The sequence below is a fragment of the Sphaerodactylus townsendi genome, linkage group LG14 (assembly GCF_021028975.2).
Source record: "Sphaerodactylus townsendi isolate TG3544 linkage group LG14, MPM_Stown_v2.3, whole genome shotgun sequence".
NCBI lineage: Eukaryota > Metazoa > Chordata > Lepidosauria > Squamata > Sphaerodactylidae > Sphaerodactylus > Sphaerodactylus townsendi.
Window position 1 is genome coordinate 34,242,681 of NC_059438.1, and position 22,317 is coordinate 34,264,997.

Genomic DNA, 22,317 nt, shown 5'->3' on the forward strand with positions numbered 1-22,317 from the left:
CTGTAAAAAACTGTAAATAAATAAAGAACAGTCCTTCTGCATCCCTGTCAAACTGAAGTGATAGACTGGAAGACTGACTCACGAGCTCAGGAGCATTCAAACAATTTGTAGGGACAAAAAGATGATATTCTCAAGCTACACAGCTGAGAACTCCATTTCCTTTGGTGAGGAAAGTGTTTTTGTGAGTATTGAAAACTGGAAGCCATCACAGGTGAATGGGTGAGGCACTCCATCTGTTTCTTTTTCATCCGACACAATAAATGGAGATGCTATTCAAAAAAATAGAGAATGCATCCCCATTTTATACATGATTAAAACTGGCACTTGCATGGGGGGATTGAATTTGCATGGGAGACAGGTTTTTTTCTCATTTCCTGGGATCCGCAAGTGTGGGTGTGAGGGTGGGAGCGTGTATGTTGTTACATAAATGAGTCAGCAAAGGGAGTTAAATCCTTTTCTATTCCATGCCTTACCTTGCTCTACTCCATTTCTTTCAGCATTTTTCCTTGAGGTCAGCTCAGTTTTAGGATTAAAACTTGGCAGGGAAAAAATAAACAGTAGTGCCCCATAGTAAAATAATCTACTGGGGAGGAAGCACTTTCCGATTTTGTCGAAAAATAAACCCACACAATATACACACCCAAAAGACTTTCCACAAAATGAGTGGACATACATTTTAGGGCCCTCCTCATGAGCTTGAAGTACAATTAAGGTACCCCAGGTTGATTCCGCACTTGCGTTATTGACCTAAGTTCGAGCTGCGTTCGACCTAAGTGCTCCACACAACCACTGGGATCGACGTGGTTTTGTACCAGCTTCGCCCCGTGTAACGGTCCAATTTCCGACTCCAGTTGGGAACTACTACTTTTTCAGGGAACCACGCTCGAACTCTGCTCGATTCCAGTAAAGTGCGGAATCTCTGGTGCCAGGAGTCCCCCATTCAGCCAATCACAGCTGAGTGTTTCGGGCATGCGTACAGCTGGCCAATCAAAAAAGGCCACCTTCGTCCCTCCATTCCTGTGGCAGTTTTTTAAATAATGTGTGTGGGGATAGACGGAACATGGCCATAGAACAGTAGCCAATCGGAATGGAGCGGCGAAGAGGCACAGGATGATTCAGCCTTCCAAGCTGGAATCAAGCTGGTTGCAGTGGGGAACAACAATGGCTTCGACCTAGGTCAGTACCCTTCTCAGGGAACTGGGTCGAACCTATTTTACTTGTGTGCGGAATTGCCCCCAGAGTTCTCTGATCCCAAATTAATTGTCCTTGGTCACGTACAGAGATGATCTAATTCTTTGTCACCACTGATGGTTCTTGTGTCTTCTATATGTATGAGTCATGTGTTTACTACCACTATGGGAGGATCAATCTTTTGCTTCTATTGCCATCAATTTGCAGGGCAAGCAGGAATCATCTTTTATCTCCACAACTGTACCTGCCAGCCAGTCTGTACAAGCAAAACCTTTGCACTCCATCCCTACGGCATAGGTGAACTGCCTGCAAATTGCATAGGGGGTCCTTGAGCTCTGCCTCTGTTCCCCTCCAACCTGCAGTTCAGATGGGCTGTCAAAATCAGTGAGGGAGAGACAACCTGGGTCCTGCCTTCTGTTTGCCCTACATCTTTTCAGGCTTGCCTGCCTGCCTGCCAGTCTGGACAAGCGAAGATTTTGCTCCATCCCCTGCAGTACAGGTAGTCTGCCAATCAGTGGGAGAGAGGCAACCCGGGTCCTGCCTTCTGTTTGCCCTGGGTCTTTGCAGCCTTGCCTGCCCATGAGTTTGCCCTAGCAAACATTTTGCTTCTGTTCCTAGCAGGGCAGGCATGATCACTGTCTATATGGGGTGGGGGATGGAGAGCAAACTGTAGCTTCTTCCTGTCACCCAAATATACTGTGTCTGGCTGCCAGAACTTTTGCCCTTACCTAGTAGGTGCAACTCCAGAGAGGTGCAACCAGAAAGCCCTCCAAAATCCAGTGAATGTCCTCAACAAGTCTCTCCAGACTCAAAGCATTTACTATAATGGGCACAGATCAGATTAGCAGGTTTCTACTGCCTGTGCCTGGTTGGAGCAAAACAGTAGAGTTCCTGTTTAAAATTTCAGACCACTTGAGTAGCTTATAGCTAAACAGACTATTATCAAGAATAGGGACGTGATCAAGATTGCACATTCAACCTGTGTGCTGTTAGCTGCACTGGCTCCCAGCTGAACATCGAATGAGCAGTGGTGGGATCCAAAAAGTTGAGTAACAGGTTCCCATGGTGGTGGGATTCAAACTGTGGAGTAGCACCAATGGGGCTGGACGGGGCATGATGGGGCATGGCTGGGGATTCCTGGGTCTGGGCATTCCTGGGCGGGGCTGTGGCAAGGACGCAGTTGCTGCGCCGGTCCTTGGGTGGGAAACGAATGCACGCAGGCGCAGGCTGCCACACACACCAGTGCACCTCCTGCTAGACTGCTTCAAGTTCTGCGCGCTACTGCTGAGGAGTGGAGGAGGGGCGTAACTAAGGCAAAAATCATGTGGCAAAATCACCAATTAGTAACCCCCTCTTGGCACACACAAATAATTAGTAACCTACTCTCGGGAACCTGTGAGAACCTGCTGGATCCCACCTCTGCGAATGAGGTTCAACGTTTTGGTGTTGACCTTCAAAGCCTAAAATAATCTGGGACTGTTTTACCTGTGGGATAGCCTCTCCCGATATACTTCCCAGAGGGCATTATGCTCAACTGATGAAAACCGACTGGTGGTCCCTGGTCCTAGAGACATTCAGCTGTCCTCAACCAGAGCCAAGGGCTTTTCACCTCTGGCCGCAGCCTGGAAGGACTCTCTGTTGAATGAGATCTGCAGGGTGTGGCCCATGAGATATGGGCCCTGCAGGATATTGCTGAATTCTGCAAGGCCTGCAAAACTGAGATATTCTGCCAGGCCTATGGTTGAGGCAGCCACAGCTATATCTCAGCTTCAATTGTTTGGTTTTGAGCTTTGTCTTCCCTCTCTCACTGATTGATATCCCCTGTGAAGTTAAATTTGATATCATGTCTACGTCGCTTCAAAAATACCTCACATGAATTTTTTTTTAAAAAATGGAAAAATGACACATTTGCATAATTGGCATGCATCACTGAGCGTATTAGGACACAGCGATGATGGGAATGGTGGGCAGCTGCAATGCTAGATGACAAAAATGTCCATAGGAAACTTTACAAAATGGCGGACAGCAGGCAGTGGCAGAAAATGGTGGGTGGCAAGCAGCAAACAAAAAAAAGTGAGGGTTTCAAAAATCTGACTGAAGAAATAAAACGTTTCCTTTTCTCCACACAGCAAGCAGGAAATACTTTGAAACCATTTCGGGGGGGGGGGGGGATCACTAGTTTAGTGTTTTCAAATAAAACCATTTTGGGCTGCAATAGAGCGTTTCCAAAGCGTTTTGGCCTTAAAGCTGTGCAGAGTTCTTGCAGAAAACTTTTTATATTGCAGCCTCAAGACACTTTATTTGTGGGTTGCAGAATGGGCCAGTGTCTTTTTCAGTTTTCCTGATCGTGGAGTTGTTTTGAAGGTTCTAGGTTTTTATCACTAAGTTGTTTTATCGTTTATTGTTATATTTGTATGTTGTGATAACACGTTGACGTTATTGATGTTAGTTGCTCTGAGCCTTTCTTGATAGTGAAAGTGATGAAATAGAAATAGGCATAGAAATTGAATACGCAATCAAATTTTCGGCCGCCCAACAATGTAAAAAATGGCTTCTATGAAGGTCTTCTTAAATATGAGGCTACGGAAAACCTGGTGTCACCATCTTCGGGCCTTTCCCCACTTACCTTAAGCCCCTCGCTACTCTCCTCAAGTAGCGCGGGGTCCCCCGGCACTCCCCACGACAGGGGTGGCGACAGCGCAGCCGCCATGACGCTGGTGCTGTCGCGCCCCCTCAGTGCACGGCATCCTTGGCGCTCTTGTAAACGGCGCCTTTTGATGACCCCACGCAGAGCGTGTGGACGCCCGGGTGCGCGGCATAGGGGGGATCGTGGAAAGTGGGGAAATGCCCTTCATTCCCCATAAAGCATAGCCTTGATTGAAAGGTCTAATCAATAAGATGTAAAGCAGAGGGGAACAGCGGCGTGCTTAACTACCCAGAATCGTGTTTTTCTCAAAGGAAATGATATTCTTTCTCCTTTGTTAATGGATGGATGATCAGCAGCCTCTTAACTGAGGCAAAGAATTTGCCTGAATCTCCTTCGAGTGGCATGTGCTGCTAAATAACCCGAAAACTGACCAGTGTTACAGCGTGGTTCCATTACACTATTGAATAGTACAGGAATAAGCTGACAGAAACAATCCCAGGCATTGCAAACGAACTGCCACCAAACAAGGATGCCACTCTGGGTCCAAACCCATAACATAGTTGTTGTTGATCAGTCAATACACTGAGATCCCTACCATACGAGGCAGATATGAAACTTTCATAGAGCAAAAATAATGCTCAAGGCTTCCTATTCACTGTGCCCCTGTTTTTCTCAGCAGAGTTGATTGTACATGAAGCAAAAGCAATTTATTTTTCCTTTCCATCAGGGGAAAAAAAAATGGGCGAGAGAGCAGCCCTTACTCCACGCAAGGAAGCATCGCGGGCCAATCGTGCAGGAAAAGAGAAATAAAAAAAATCATAAGAACTGTGGCAAGGATTCGAGTCATTTTGCTTCTTCCGATGCCGGCGTGCTCTTTGATTCATTTCTATTTTGCCCGGTTTTGGCGGGCTTCATGAAAGCAGACCAGCACACTGCCTACATTTGGAAGAAATAATACCCTAATAGGCAGAACGAAGCAGGAGGTTAGGGGGGGGGGGGGAGGGTGAGCACTGAAGAATTGCTCGCATTCCCTTTGTCTGATGGTTTTTGTAGCCCATTAATTTCAATAATATGCCCAAGGTAGTCAACTGAAGCTTTAAAGAATGAACACTTCTTTAACGTGCCCCCCTGGGCTGTGTAGGCAGATAAGATTCTTATCTCACTACATACTAATTTTCTGCCCCAAACGCATTTGCCTTCTGCTCTGATCAAGCTGGTTCCTTCGCAGCCTTTGCCGGCATTCTTTACAGCACCCTCCCACCTTCCGACAAGGATAAAATCATCTGGAGACCTCCATTTCTATTCATCTCTGATGAAGGCAGCTTTGACTCTTGAACACTGATACCCTGAAACTCTTCTTGGTCTCTATGGTGTTCCTGCGCTCAAATCTAATTGTTCTGATATTGTCTCATATATTTCCTAACTGGCCAAAGACAGCATTTAAACTCAAACAATGGCCCGGCGGATGGTTTTTTGAAATAAGACAGAGGTGAAGCCAAAAGATAATCTCTCGTAACAACGAAGCATGTGAATTGATAGTGCAGTGTTTGCGATATGACGGCTTACCTTCTACGTGAATACGTGCGTGGTGTAAATCCAGCACACTGAAATATTTCCTGTTAATAAAGGCAGCAAATTAAGTTCAGTTCAAGGTAGTGGGTACTGAGCAGCTCATAAAACCAGATTTAAAGTTAATTTCCACATATATAAAGTATGCAACCATATTTTTTTTAAAAAAACATAGTCACAATACGTGTTGAATTCACTATAAGAAACAGATCCACTTAGCCACCAGCAGGAGATGGTGGGGGGTAGGGTTGCCAGGTTGGGAAACTCGTGGAGATTTCAGGATGAGAAGAAGAAGAAGAAGAAGAAGAAGAAGAGGAGGAGGAGGAGGAGGAGGAGGAGGAGGAGGAGTGGATTTATACCCTGCTTTCTCTCCTGTAAAGAGACTCAAGGCAACTTACAAACTCTTTTCTCTTCTTCTCCCCCCCACCAGACACCTTGTGAGCTAAATGGGGCTGAGAGAGTCCTGAAAGAATTGTGACTGGTTTAAGGACTGTTGATTTCATGTGGAGGAGTAGGGAAACAAATCCAATTCACCAGATAAGAGTCCACCATTCATATGGAGAAGTGGGGAATCAAATCTGGTTCTCCAGATAAGAGTCCGCCATTCACATGGAGGAGTGGGGAATCAAATCCGGTTCTCCAGATAACAGTCCGCCATTCATGTGGAGGAGTGGGGAATCAAATCCGGTTCTCCAGATAAGAGTCTGCCATTCATATGGAGGAGTGGGGAATCAAATCCGGTTCTCCAGATAACAGTCCGCCATTCATGTGGAGGAGTGGGGAATCAAATCCGGTTCTCCAGATAAGAGTCTGCCATTCATATGGAGGAGTGGGGAATCAAATCCGGTTCTCCAGATTAGATTAACCACTGCATCCTACTGGCTTCAGTAAGCTATGTTACCATCGAGTCCACCCTCCCAAGCATCCATGTTCTTCAGAGCAACTGATCTTTGTGGTCTGCAGATGAACCGTAATTCTGGCGGGATTGCCAGGCGACAGGATTCCAGTTTGAAAGAAGAGTGGCAAATGTGTGTGTAACCCCCATGCTCAGAATGGGTTGACCCAGAAAGGGGTGGAGCAGGAGGCTGCAAAGCTCATGTAGTTGGAGGAGACAAGGCTACCAGACTTGGACCTTGGTTTGTATAAGCCCTTAACACCTTGTTAAGGGTTTTTTAAAATGTTTGTAATGGGTGAGAGTTCTCCTGGAACCCTTCATCATGTTGAATCCTGTTCATCAAGCCCTTGGAGTCTCCTGGAGCCAACCCACTTACAAAGAAGAATTGGACTTGGCAGTATCAGAAGACTGTAACTAGAAGGACTTGAAATGAAACCTGAACAGGACCTTGAAGTGTGATGTTAATTGTTGATGTTTGATGTTATATGTTAAGAAAGTAAACCATTTTGTTTTAAAAATTTGTTGTTGCAAATTCATTCCAAGTTCTGCCCCACAGAACCCACAGATAGAGGTTACATGTGCAGTCTCCCAGAGCAAGTCACTGTGTTGGTGCGCTGAAGAAAACAGAGCCACGAGGCATGGACCTCAACACTCTTGTCAGCAGAGAGATCAATGGACTCCAGAGGGCAGGAAGTCAGAGATGGCTCAGTCAGGCATTGCTGCCCTCTTTAATTTACAACACATAGGCTCATTCCGCACATGCAGAATAATGCACTTTCAAACTGCTTTCAGTGCTCTTTTAAGCTGTGCAGAATGGAAAAATCCACTTGCAAACAGTTGTGAAAGTGATTTGAAAATGCATTATTTTGCGTGTGCGGAAGGGGCCATAGGGACAGCACCAATCTTTACCCAGCAAATGCCTTGTGTTCAGTTAAACCTCAATGCAGTAACGTATCTGCCGGAGGGACATGGGAGGGGTCAATTGACCCTGGGCGCCCCCATTAGATCACGTGGGGGCTGCCCCGTGGCTTGGCCTTGCCAGACTGCAGTGGCGTAGGAGGTTAGGAGCTCATGTATCTAATCTGGAGAAACCGGGTTTGATTCTCCACTCTGCCGCCTGAGCTGTGGAGGCTTATCTGGGGAATTCAGATTAGCCTGTACACTCCCACACACGCCAGCTGGGTGACCTTGGGCTAGTCACAGCTTCTCAGAGCTCTCTCAGCCCCACCCACCTCACAGGGTGTTTGGTGTGAGGGGGGAAGGGCAAGGAGATTGTCAGCCCCTTTGAGTCTCCTGCAGGAGAGAAAGGGGGGATATAAATCCAAACTCCTCCTCCTCCTCCTCCTCCTCCTTCTCCTCCTCCTCCTCCTCCTCCTCCTCCTCCTCTTCCTCTTCTTCTTCTTCTTCTTCTTCTTCTTCTTCTTCTTCTTCTTCTTCTTCTTCTTCTTCTTCTTCTTCTTCTTCTTCTTCTTCTTCTTCTTCTTCTTCTTCTTCTTCTTCTTCTTCTTCTTCTTCTTCTTCTTCTTCAGCCAGCTGAGCCTCCATTGGCTAAAGAAGCAGCCTGGCGGGGCCAGGTTGAGGGTTGTGCCGCAGGCCTGCAGCTTCCTGAAGGAGCAGCTGGGCTAGGAGCCTGCCACTGGCCCACTGGGCATCCCTCGGCTCCTCCCCACCAGGCCCAGCCATGCCAGGCTGCCCAGGACTGCTGCTGGCTAAGATAACTTGGGCATGGGGGTGCCCAGAGCAGGTGTTGCCCTGGCCACCATTTCCCCTCAGTACGCCTCTGCCTCCATGCACTGAGTTTTGCTTCAAGAACTAGAAAAAAGGCCCCTGTCCTGGATGGTCCAGGCTAGCCTGACCTCATCAGATCTCAGGAGCTAAGTAGGGTCAGTCCTGGTAGTACTTGGATGGATGACCACCAAGGAATACCAGGGTCACTAAGGGCAGGCAGGCAGCGGCAAACCACCTCCGTCGATCGCTTGCCCCGAAAACGCTACTGGGTTGCCATAAATTGGCTGCAACTTGAGGGGACTTTATGCACAACCATTAGAAACAGAAAATGGTTTGGGATCCAGGTCACAGGCACAAGGGGGGCGGGGGTGCTGAAAGGAAAAGACAGACGAGCTTGTGATCTTATATTGGAATGGCCTTTTCGCACACTGCATTTATCTGGTATTTTAGGTGCTGTCGGTCCAATTGTTTCCCAGGAATTTTGTCGGCATGCCTCCCTTCCAAATGTTAGTTAGAGAAATAACCCCTTGGAAATCACTGCCATCCTGTCCCGGTTGATGCTCGTTCCTGGGGGGCCCCCGGAGGGGGATGGGGGAGGACAGGGTTCCAGTATGATGTTCAGTTTCTCTCAGTTGACGTTCAGTTAAGTCAGTGTCTTCTTGTCTGCACAGGAAGCAATTTATTTGGTTGGGGGAACATCACGTCAGTCATGATGTGGGGAATGATTACCTTAATTGTTTTGTGCGCGTGCGCTAGTTACGTTGCGACCTATCACATTATTGCTGTTCATCCATATGATTTAGCTCAGTCTGTCCTAATTGGTCATTGTAACTGTAGCTCTCTCTCCCTCTCTTTTTTTTTTTAAAAAAGTCACCATTCTTCCTCAAGGTTCTCTGAATTGTACTTCTAGCCAACCACCATTTTTGGAGCACATTGGAGAATCTGGAAAGGTTTGCACTCAAAATTGTAGGATCCACCATTTTGCACCACAAGCTGAGACATGATCTACCGTTACACACATCTGTATGCCCCCTCCCCAAACCCCCAGAGGTCCAGTCCTTGAGGGGGAAAAAGCGTGCAGGATGAGGGAAACGGATGGAACACCAGGAGTTCCTCACAATCTTTTGCTCTTTTACACCAGCAATGTTAACTTAGCACTCTCTTATCCCTTTGCACTAGCACTCTATCAATAGTCTCACTTTAAATGGTTTTTAAAAAATGAGAGGGGGAAAATAAGGGGGATGAAAAGAGGGAAATGGCTGGCCAAGGGTAAAAGAAAATGGCAGAAAGGGAGGATGGGCTGCCACAAGGTGAAGAGAATGCCATATGTGAAATTGACAATGCTGGTCTGATCAACTCAGCCTCTTTGCTTCAATGCCTCAAAGTTAACTTTGGAAGTTCTGTGTGAAATTGACAAAGCTGGTCTTATCCATCCTGAAAATGGAGGGGGAGGGGGAGGAGAAAATGGCTTAAGGGAAGGTTGGATGACTACGCAAGTGCATGAATAAGGGCAAGGGGTGTGATGGGGCAGATAAGTAAACATGATATATTCCCGATTCTGGATCTTCACATCATTTCTTCTGTTTTATGAAGTGAGATGTGAATGAAAGGTCACATGGAAATAAATGTGGTTAGTCTTTAAGGTGCTTGTGGGACCTCAGCTTAACAGAAGTTCTGTCCTTCATCCAGCAGTTCTTCTAAATCAAAGAGGAGGAAGAATAAGAGTTTGTATTGATCTCCTGCCCTTCTTCCCTGTGAGAAAATTCAAGGTGGCTTACAAATTCTGTTTCCTTCTTCTCACCACAGACACCTTGAGAGGTAGGTGGGGCTAAGAGTGTTCTGAACAAACTGTGGTCACCCAGCAGGAATGTAGGAGTGGGGAAACAAATCTGGTTCACAGATAAGAGTCCACTGCTCATGTGGAGGTCTATGGAATCAAACCTGGTTCTCCAGATTAAAGTCCACCTGGTCTTAATCACTATACCACATTGGCTGGCAGAATCCAGTATGGTCCCACCAGGCCATTTGGGTTGGATGTCCTGTCTTGGCACCAGACTTTGGATCCATCTATCAGTCTTAAAGGAGTGAGGCACATTTTTCACTGGGCCAGAACTTTCCCTCAGTCAGTCCCCGAGGCAGCTGGAATTCTTGCGGTGAGATGACCATCTGAGGATACAACAGAGATTTCTGATGAAAGGGAGAGGGAGGGAGGCAAGCAGTCTTCCTGATAAGAGATCCTACTTGGCACTACAACATGGGTGGATCTGAAGAGAATAAAGTGAGCAATGCAGAGCTGGAATCCAGTCTGCCTTCCTCAGCTAGGTACAGAGACATGGGGGCTTTCCCCACTTACCTTCTGCTGCGCGCTACTCCGGGAAAGTAGCGCTGGGTCCAGCGGCACTCCCCACTTGCAAGGGCGGTAATCACGCAGCCGCCCCGACGCTGCCGCTCTTGCACCACCTCAGCGCGCGTCATTCCTGGCGCTGAAGAAACGGCACCTTTTGATGACCCTGCGCAGAGCGCGTGGTCGTGGGGAACCCGGAGAGCGCGCCAGGAATGACGCGCGCTGAGGGGGCACGAGAGCGGCGCGCAGCAGAAGGTGAGTGCGGAAAGCCCCATGAAGGAAAGATCTGGGCAGGGGGGCTGGAGGGTGGCTTGAATTAGGGTTACCAGCTCTGGATGGGGAACTACCTGGAAATGTTGGAGGCTGGGGAGGGTGAGTGTGGTGAGGAGAGAGACCTCAGCTGGATATAATCCCAAAGAGTCTACCCTCCATTTTCTCTAGAGGAACTGATCTTGGTCATCTGCAGGAATCTCCAGGCAACACCTGGAACCCGGCAGTCCTAGGCTTCAGTGCAGGTAGGGGCCACATTGTACACCCCCCCCCCCGAGCATCCTAAAACATCAGCTAAGGGGCACCATCACAAGAAGAGCTTTCCCCCATTTTAATGTAAGCACATCACAAGAAATGCTTTCCCCTCAGTCTCATACAACAGTAAGACATCTGGGTGACCTTACAGCTCACCCAGATCCCTTTGGGTGTAGACTTTCCACCCTTATCAAACTTCAGAACTTGAAAACTTTCTTCTGTGAACTGTGAACCCCTACCTATCAAAACAGTCAAAGCAAACTTCATTTTACTGCAAGTCAAGTCAAGGGGGAAACAAGAATGTGTCCTATTAGACGATCTTGACTAGAGCAGCAATTCTGTTACAGCCTCCTTGGGATTTCACAACCAAAGAAGCCACATTAAGTGGGAGACAGGAGTCAGGACTTTTCATCGCAGGCCACGTAGAGCCAAACGCTCCTTAAATATCTTGCAGGTCGGCTTGGCTTGACCCCCAGCAGAGCAACATCATTTATTTAAAAGAAGACAGAAAAATTAGAGGGGGAAAAAATCACTAGGAATGAGATGTACCAAAAATACATATATATTAAATGCTAAATCGCTGAAGGAAACAAGGCACCTGGATAGTAGGGAATTTTTAAAAATCTCAAGAATATCATTTCATACATAAATTCCGCCTACACCCTCTTGTGGGTGACTGCATGAGAAGTGATAGAGATAAAGGGAGTTAAAAAAAACAAAAGTAAAAAAAAATGGGAAAAGCAGCCTCAACAGCTGTTCTGCATGTCAAAGAAAATGCCACATAATCCCAACGAAGCCTTGAAATCAAGTCACTGAAGAATTTGGGCTTAGTGTTTTTATTCTCTCTGGATTGAAACCCCTTGATAGTTTATTTTGGGTTGCCACGAATCTCAGAGTTCTTGCTGAGATTTCTTAAATGTGTAGCAGTGTTTGCTTAAAAGACTCTGCTGTTGCTGGCTTTTCCTTCCTCCCAACCGAATGAAAAAAAAAAATTACTCAGAGGCTGTAACCCCTCAGCCAAGAAATCCTTTCCTTTACAGACTGTGGACGCAGAAGAACGCATTGTGGCAGACTTCCAGGAGGCTAGATACCACCCCACAGGAATCTCCCACCGCCCCCCAGTCACAATTTCCAGGAGTTTAAACACACATACACACACAAGTGAGGTAAATATTAACAGTCATCTACGAGTGTTATGGCATGCCAGGTTTCTTACCACTCTCCTAAGGTGTCAGGTATCTTCCAGGGGAAAATCAGGCTAGGGTGAAATCTCTGCCCCTGTCCTACCTTCTGCCATCAGCATTTGCCCACTCTTCCAACTCACCATCTAGAAAGGCTTCCACAAGGGACCTTCTTGAGAAGATCGAAGGAAGAGAGCCCCCTTCAAGTCTGGGGTGGGTTTAGAAAAGGGGTTTGCAGAAAAGCACCACGTCCCCTTGCTATGTTGTGGCATGGAATGCTCAGCTTGATGGGGTTCTCCACATCTTGAAGACCAGGCTGGGAACTTCAGGAAGGAGCCTCTATCATTATATGGTCTCCTTATAATCTAGATGTTATGGATCATACTCTCTTTATCAGCCCCTTCCAGCATGGCCACTGGTCATGCCAGGCTGATGGCGAACCTTTGGTAGTCCAGATGTTATGGACTACAATTCCCATCAGCCCCTTCCAGCATGGCCAATTGGTCATGCTGGCAGGGGCTGATGGGAATTGTAGTCCATAACATCTGGAGTGCCAAAGGTTCGCCACCACCGCTTATCACATTCTCTTGTGCTTACAGACATTATTTACTTTATTTACTTCCCAGACATTGTCTTTCTCCACAAAGAGACCCAAAGAGGCTTAGGGACGCCAGCCTCCAGGTGGGACCCGGGGATCCATTGGAATTAAAGCTAATTTCCAGAGATTCTGTTTCCCTGGGGGTAAAAAGGATGTTTTGGACGGTGGACTCTATGACACTGGACGCTGCTAAGGTCTTGTTTTCCCAAGGTTCCGCTACCAAATCTCCAGGAGTTTCCCAATCAGGAGCTGGCAACCTGACCCCCATTCCCTGCCAGTGGTCAAGGGGGTCCTGGCAGCCCTGTGAGGTAGGCTAGGCTGTGGGTGGCTGACAGGCTGATGGTCATTCCTCAAACGTCCATGGCAGAGCACAATTCAAATTGGGCTTCCTCGTTCTTCTATGTAGGACAGGGTTTGGCTTTTCGGCAGGGGAGGCCATCCTCTGCTAATTGTGAAATTAAAAAAAAAAATAGTCTGCCTAGCAGTGGTGGGATTCAAATAATTTAACAACCTATTGTCGAAGGCTTTCACGGCCGGAATCACTTGGGTGCTGTGTGGTTTACGGGCTGTAAGGCCGTGTTCTAGCAGCATTCTCTCCTGACGTTTCGCCTGCATCTGTGGCTGGCATCTTCAGAGGATCCTCTGAAGATGCCGGCCACAGGTGCAGGCGAAACGTCAGGAGAGAATGCTGCTAGAACACGGCCATACAGCCCGGAAACCACACAGCACCCAAATTCAACAACCGGTTCTGGTGGTGGGATTCAAATAATGTAACAACCGGTTATTTGCAAGCACTGTTTTAACAACCGGTTCTGCCGAAGTGGCGTGAATCTGCTGAATCCCATCACTGCCGCCTAGTATATATCATGATGAGATGTCATTCCACGGGTCAATAATGCTTGCAGTACTTTTAGCTTGACCTAATTCTCACTGAACCAAACAGCACTCCACAGCTGTTAATGTTGGCGGGAAAGCATGACCAGTGTTTGTCTACAGAAACAAGAAGAAGAGACAACGCATTGCAGGCTCTAGTTTTTGGAGTCAGGCCCTGTAACTTCAGTGGGACATTTCTGAGGGAACATGAGAATCACTGAGGCAGCTTGCCTGAAGAGGGCGCTGCTGCCCTACTCTCTGCTGCACTCTGGCCCCACCAGGCCAGAAGGAGGTACTGCAGATATATTTATGGTCGCTCAAGAAGGCTTCCATCTTTCAGTAAAACGAGTTCCCAGCTTCCAAGGGGTAAAGTGCAGATGGGCAAACCACCTCGTAAACAGTCTGCCTAGTAAACGTTGCGATGCAACATCACCCCATGGGTCAGTAAATGGCCTGGTGCTTGCACAGGGAACTACCTTTATCAGAGGGCTCAGTTTCAGAGTTGTCAAACCCCACCTGGCCACTGGTGAGGAATGGGGTTGGGTAGGGTTGCCATCTCCAGGTTGGGAGACTCCTGGAGATTTCCAGAGGGAACCTGGGGAGGACAGGAACATCACTGAGGTACAACGGAACAGGGTCCCTCCAAAGCATCCATTTTATCCAGGGAAATTAATCTCTGGGGTCTAAAGATGAACTGTAATTATGGGGGCAGACTGACAAGCATAAGCACTAGACCTCTGTTTGTGGGTCTCTTTGGGGAAGGGAGTTCTGGGATTATTGTGGCAGTCCTCATCCCCAGCCTTTTCCTGTGTTTTTCAACAGGATCCGACACGTGATTTGTACTCTCCATTTTGCAGGGTTCAGGTTGTAAGTCTGCATCCTGTGTACAGTCAGTGGGCCTGAAAACCTCTCGTTGGGTCTGGAGGTCTCCTGGAATTACAGATGACCTCCAGACTACAGAAATCGGTTCTCCTGGAGAAACTGGCTACTGTGGAGCATTATAACCTGCTGAGCTCTCTGGAAATTCTGCAGTCCATAAGCTGCATCTCCAGAAATTCCCCGTGTTGGTTATTGGCAACCCCAGCAGTCAGTTTTATACATAGTCTGTGCGGGGAAAAAATTACACCTGTGGTGCATGTGTCACCTCTATCTGTGGGTTCTGTGGGGCAGAACTTGGGAAGAGTTGCAAAGAACTAAATTTAAAACAAAATGGTTTACTTCCTTAACAAATAACACTTTTAGCATTTACATTTAACATTTAACAATTTACAGTCCTTTTAGGTTGCATTTCAAGTCCTTCTATTTACAATCTTCTGATAATGCCAAGTCCAATTCTTCCTGCTGGTGGTTGGCTTATGAAGACTTCAGAGGCTTGGTGAATGGGATCCACGATGATGAAGGTCCCCAAAAGAACTCCCATCAACTACATACATAGCAAGCTCGAAACAATACATTCTAACATTTACAATATAGCAAAAATAAACAACTCCCTTCCCACTAGTTCCCCACAACTTTGCAGTTACCTTAAACAAGGTGTTAAGAGCTTATAAAGAATTAAATCAAGGTCCCAGCCTGGTAGCCTGGCTTCCTCCAACTTCACCAGTTTTTGCAGCCTTCTGCTGCTTTGAGTCTCCACCCCTTTCTGGGTCAACCCATTCTGAACATAAGGGTTACACATGCCCTAGATTAGACTACTGCAAAAGACTCTGCGTGGGCTGCCCTTGGTAAGAAATGAGAAGTTTCAAGTAGTGATTTATTTCCTGCACAACTTAAGGGGCTACTATTGATCTGCAAAACCCTGTGTGGTTGGGGACCAAACACACCTGAAGGACTGCCGACTGTCTTACGAATCTACCCAGCCACCAGGGGCAGACCACCCAGGGGGACATATCGGGTCAAATGTCGCCAGGCTGAGGCCATTAAGTCATGTGAGGGTGGAAAATTGCCCCCCCTCACACCCCTCCTCCTCCCCCCAGGTCCATACACTGCCTTCAGGACCTGGTGCAAAAAAAGTTGTTTGGTTGTGGTGGGGGAGGGCGGCTGCCCGTTCAGGGGCTGGGGACAGAAAACAGATTTTGCACCGAGCTAGATCTGCTTCTGCCAGCCACAATCATCTGACCACACTACTTTGGGGGCCCCGGCCTTCTGAGATTAGGCAGGTGGCAACCCAAGAAAAGGCCTTTTCGGTCATGGCACCAAAGCTCTGCAATTCTCAATCCAGGGAGGTTTGCGTTTTCCCTTCTGTTGCCAGTTGGCGAAGACTTTTTTGTTTGACATTCAGTAATCACTCTTTCCTCTTCAATGTTTTAGAAGAAGAAGAGTTTGGATTTATATCCCCCCTTTCTCTCCTGTAGGAAACTCAAAGGGGCTTACAATCTCCCTGCCCTTCCCCCCTCACAACAAACACCCTGTGAGGTGGGTGGGGCTGAGAGAGCTCCAAGAAGCTGTGACTAGCCCAAGGTCACCCAGCTGGCGTGTGTGGGAGTGCACAGGCTAATCTGAATTCCCTAGAGAAGCCTCCACAGCTCAGGCGGCAGAGCTGGGAATCAAACCCGGTTCCTCCAGATTAGATACACGAGCTCTTAACCTCCTACACCACTGCTGCTTTTAACTGTTGTTTAATGATTTGGGTATGTTTATTAGCTCTGGTTTTTAGTTTTAACTGTATGTTTCTTGATGGTTTTAATGGTTTACAAATATGTGATTTTATTAGAGAAAGGAGGAGGAGTTTGGATTTATACCCCACTTTTCTCAACCACAGGGAGTCTCAAAGTGGCTTACAAACTCATAGAATCATAGAGCTGGAAGAGACCCCAAGGGCCATCAAGTCCAACCCCCCTGCCATGCAGGAACACACAATCAAAGCACTCCTGACAGATGGCCATCCAGCCTCTGCTTGAAAACCCCCAAAGAAGGAGACTTCACCACACTCCAGGATAGTGCATTCCACTGTCTAACAGCACTGACAGTCAGAAAGTTCTTCCTAATGTTTAGGTGGAATCTCTTTTCCTGCACCTTGAATCCGTTTCCTAGTCTTGCTCCCTCTTCGACACGGCCTCCCTTCAAATATTCAAACATAGCTATCATGTCCCGCCCTTAACCTTTGCTTCTCCAGACGAAACTCCTTTTCCCTTCCTCTCCCCACAACAGACACCTTGTGCGGTAGGAGGGGCTGAGAGAGTTCTGAGAGAACTGTGACTGGCCCAAGGCTGAGTCACGAAGGCTGAGTCACGAAGGCTGAGTCAACCTTGAGCCAGCTACCAACTTCCGTCAGGACGGAACTCATGAAACAGGCTTCATGTGTAGGAGCAGGGAAGCAAATATGGTTCATCATCAGATAACAGTCTCCTGCTCATGTGCAGGAGTGGGGAATCAAACCTTGTTTTCCAGATTAGAATCCACCCGTGCTACACCATACTGTAATAGTAATATCAGGAGCGTAATACGGGGGACAGTGTCAGGAGGCAGGAAAGAGTCTGGTTGTACAGGGTGGCCCAAAATGGATACTCAGCCTTCTCCCTCCCTTCTGGCCTCTTACTTGAGATTTTATTCTTTCCAACAGGAACATGTAGTAAGAAACTAAAATCCTGGAACTTAAGATCCACTGTCATCAGCCGGCATCCTCAACCTAACATGATTTCAAGCCATCCAAGGCTGCGACCACATTTTGGAAGAGTGACGCCTGAACACTGCACAAACTTGGCGCACATTCTCTCATCGGCATGCTCTTCGGACGGCTAGCAATGGACGACATTCCCCCCCAGGACTGCAAACTGATCTGGGCAGCATCTGTGCAACCTCTTGCTTATCTCCTGGGTCTCAGCGACAAGAGATGCCATCTCCCCAAGGTGACGGAAGGGGATCAAGCCAGGTGTTCAAAGCTCAAGGTTTCTGCAGCTACAGTCAGCTACAATCCTGACGTGGGTTCCCAGAATGGCAAGGGTGGGATGCTGGCCCTTTAAAATATGAGATTAAAAAGCTGCAAATGAGGCCTGGACCAAAAATTAGTAGAGCAGAAACCACCAAATGATGCGGAGCTAATTCTGTGAGCGCTGGATGCGCTGCCAGGCCGGCCTGCATCTCGGAGCGCACCAACAGGATCCCTTGGCAGTCTGCGTTCGGGGGAGGGGAGGGGAGGGGGGGTTTCCATGCGGACACTTCCTTTGGTGGGCATCTGTTCCAACTCAAGAGAACTACAGCCCTGGGCTTCAGTCTGGGAAAGCGCCTGCCCCATAGCTTGCTGAGTCGTATGTGGGGCTTTGAAGGGGATGGAGGCAGGAGTCCACCCACACGCCAGCGACGAGGAGTCGCAAGGTTGTTGGTTTTTTTTAATCCAATACACTTTCATTGGCCTGTAAATTCGTCTCACCCCACCAGCCTGGATCAATGTTTGCAGCTGACACATTCCAAGTACCGATTAAATCCCGGATTACACGACATGGTTCTCTGTCTCTCTGTCTCTGTCTCTCCCTCCCCCCACCCTCCCCCCAGGTTTGAACATGCTAGAATACAGGCAGCTCATGGAAAGAAGGCTGGAGGGGAGTGCCTGCGTGGCCCATTTCACAGCACATTGCCCCCCCTGCCCCTCCCCCACTTCTCCAGCATTGCCCAGCCTCCTCCCCCCAGCCTCCTGCCCCCCCTCCGGGTATCCTTCCTCCTCGCAGTCTTCATCATCCTCATCAGCAGTCGGCAAAACAGCATCTAACGCGATTGTTTGAGCTCCAGCAGGCAATTAGAGCAGGCGGCGGAGCTAATGAACACCCCCCCCCCAACACACATACACAAACCACACACACATATCATTGGGCAAAGACACTTTGGAAAGCTTGCTTCCGAGCTTACTCCATGCCGAAGCGGCGGTGACATTCTGAACAGGCAGGCGGGGAGGTAGCAAGTGGGGGGAGAGGGGGGGGATGGTTCTGTCCGATATGCTTGGCTTCTGAGGCCAAGCATATCGGACTGAACCATCCCTGCAGTTGGAGCAGCCTCCGTCCCCCCACTAGTGAGGCCAACTTCTTTGCAAAAACAGCTGAAGATCTTGGAAAGACAAGTGCAGAAGGATGCCAGTTAGTACCTTTGAAAAATGTACAACATAGCAGTGGGGGAGGATAGGGTGACCCATGGATCCTGAAGAGAAGATGGAGCTCCTACCTGCCCAGGTACTTCAAGGACAGAATGTTAAGTCTCGAGCCTTGAAGCAATAAATGGACTCTGTATTGTCGAAGGCTTTCATGGCCAGATTCAACTGGTTGTTGTGGGTTTTCCGGGCTGTGTGGCCATGGTCCGGTAGATCTCGTTCTTAACTAGACCACAGCCACACAGCCTGGAAAACCCACAACAACCGGACTCTGTATTGTTGATTGGCAGCATTTATTGATAGGCATTTTTCTACCCCCTTGTGGGGTTGGTGGGGCTGAGAGAGTTTGTAAAGAACTGCGACTAGCCCAAGGTCACCCAGCAGGAATGTAGGAGTGCAGAAATACATCTGGTTCACCAGAAAAGCCTCTGCCACTCGGGTGGAGGAGTGGGGAATCAAACCTGGTTTTCCAGATTAGAGTCCACCTGCTCTTAACCACTATACCATGCTGTCTCTCAACACGGTTGGCATCCAGCAAGAATTTACAGGTTCTTCTAGGCAGATCCCAAAACGCTAAGAGCCAGTGTGGCATAGCGGTTAAGAGCAAGTGGACTTTAATCTGGAGAACTGGGTTTGATTTCCCACTTCTCCACATGAGTAGTGGCATATTATCTGGTGAACCAGATTTGTTTTTCCACTCCTACATTCCAGCTGGGTGATCTTGGGCTAGTCTCAAATCATACAGAACTCTCTCAGCCCCACCTACCTCACAAGGTGTCTGTTGTGGGAAGAGGAAGGGAAAGGAACTTGTAAGCCCCTTTGAGTCTCTTCACGGGAAAAAAGGGGGTATAAATCCAAACTCTTCTTTTTCTAACTGCTATCACTGCAGACAAGATCACCCAGACAGCCATTTGTGTGGCTGCAGTTCTGGCAAATTCTGCCTAGAAATCCCTTCTCTCCTTCTGTCTCTCTGTTCAGATGACGATACTGATAGTTCCTTTTGGATGCATGCACATTATCTCGCGCAGATGCTCTGTACAGAAAATTAGTTGTACAAACTCTCGAACAAAATGTCATATTAATCCAGAATTATCTTCCTTTGGTGAATTCACAAGCCCTGACTGGCCCTTGTAGCTGGAAAGTCAAGCGCCAAATGCAGCGGAGTCGTGTGAAAATGCCCATTGGGGAATGGCCTTTGGTGTCAGTCAGCTTCATCAAATAGGCTTTCCCCCGAAATTCCCAGAATGCATCAGAGTTGCAGACGAGTCCTTCGGTGCCATTTTGAAAGTACGCTATTTGTGTTGCCTTTCCAAACAATCTATTCATATGGAAATGGTGTATTTGCATGATCAGCATGAAATCGAGCATGAAGGTTCTAAATGGTGGAAGTATTATCTGGCCAGATTTCAGGGGGAAAAATTAGAATGGCTACGGTTCAGCATTTGGAAAAATTAGCTTTGAGATGAAATATTTCTATTTTTTGCAACAAATGTTCCCCCATTGGTTTCCAGTTTATTTTTTGCCCCGTTAAGACTGAAATTCCTCGATCTCACATAAAGTATGACTTGGGTGATTTCCTCACTGGCAATTAATCCTGGGATAGTCACCCGAAATATCCAGGTTCCCTCGAGACCCCCCACCCCCAAACCCTGTAACACAAAAAGGTGTCTTTTTTCTGGCCCCCCCCCCCCCCCCTTTTATCATGGGATTTTCCTGGACCTGCTTGTATATACACCTTTTTGAAAAAAAAACATTCCAATGGGAGCTAATAGGCAATGGGGCTACACATTTCAGAGTCCATAACTTTGGCCCCCATGAACCAAACTTCACCAAACCTGGGTGGTATCATCAGGAGAGTCTCCTACTAATACCAACCAGGTTTTGTGAAGTTTAGTCCAGGGAGTCCAAAGCTATGGACTCCCAAAGGGGGTGCCCCATCCCCCATTGTTTCCAATGGAAGCTAATAAGAGATGGGGCTACACATTTGAGGGTCCATAACTTTGACCCCCATGAACCAAACTTCACCAAACCTGGGTGGTATCATCAGGAGGGTCTCCTAAAGATACTCTGAAATTTTGGAGCTGCTAGCTTAACAATTGCACCCCTGACAGCAGGCACACACACACACACCCGGGGCAGGCCTAGATATCTTCACTAGAAACATGCTTCAGTGAGGATGTTGGAACCTGGATGAAAAGGTGCTGATTCTTTTGAAACTTGGTTGTATCTAGATTAAATTTTCAGTGGGAATTCGGCCTTGCTGAATGTGGTGCTGAATCCCATGTTTCTGGGATGAAGGATATCACTGGATTATGATGGGCAAATATATTGTAGCAGACATAGACATGAGGTTTCTTTAAAAAAAACTGCACAGCCAATCAAATCTTCAATAGTCTTTCTCTTTGAATTTCTCTTTGTCATATGTAACTGTACAATGCAGATGCCAATAAATAAAAGACACAGAATGGATCCAATCCATTCGAATGGACCAAATCCAGCATTATCCTATATCCCCAATGGGCACCGGTCAACACCTTTTCTGACACCTGCAAAGTGTTGCTTCTGATTGACTATTGGTGATTGTCAACCTGTGTTGGATATTGAGTTGCCCAGCTGGGAGGGGGACACGTCTGGAGTTACTTTCACTTTTGCAGGTGCACCGCTATCTGACGCTCCGGCCTTGAGTGTCTGCTGCTGGGACAGACCCTCATGTCTGGATTCAGCTATGCTTTGTGTGGGGGTGGGGAACTTGGGACATATTATCAATTTTACTTTGTCTTCTTCATTGCACCCTGAAGTCTGCCAATAACATCCTGTGATCAACCAGAGCGTTCATTGGGTTCTGATCCAGGGAGTCTGACAGTGATTTGATTGACTGTGCAGATTTTTTTAAAACAAATGTTGCTTTAAAGTATCACTGAATATAAGCTGTGGTCATCATTTTGAGGCTGTGACCCTGCGCTCTGCAGCAGCCATTTTACTGCAGCCATTTTGTGGCTGCGCCCTTTATGCTGGGTCAAAATTTCAAATGTGTCTGCAGACTCAAAAAGGTTGGGGACGCCTGTCCTATGGAAATATATCCCTACCTTTCCCCCTTGGATGGACTTGCTTAATTGGTGCCATTGTTTTTTGTGTGGGGAATGTACATGAGAGCCTTCAAAGAAGGAAAAGGAGGAGTAGGAGCTGGTTTTTATACCCTGCTTCTCTGTCATGTAAGGAGTCTCAAAATGGCTTACAATCAACTTTTCTTCCTTTCTCCACAACAGGCACCTTGTGAGGCAGGTGGTGCTGAGAGAGTTCTGAGAGAACTGTGACTGGTCCAAGGTCACCCAGCAGACTGCATGTGGAGGTGTTGGGGAAACAAACTCAGTTCACCAGATCAGAGGCCAGTGCTGTTAACCACAACACAATGCTGGCTCTCAGCCTCTTCTTCTGACTCACTTCCACAGGTAGCAAGTATATACTATCAGTCATCCAGCCAGACAGTGGGGGTACCATGAATAGTTATTGCTACAGAAATGTTTAGTCAGAAGCTCTTTGGACCTGGATAAACCAAGCACTATGGTGGATAGAGGTAGGAGGCCGTCTAGGACCTTGACCATCCATTCGATTGCCGTGCCTGAAGTTTTCAAGCTCTTGCTTGTGTGGGCTGGCGTTTTGTTTTTTTCATCTTTCATCTTTCCATCGAA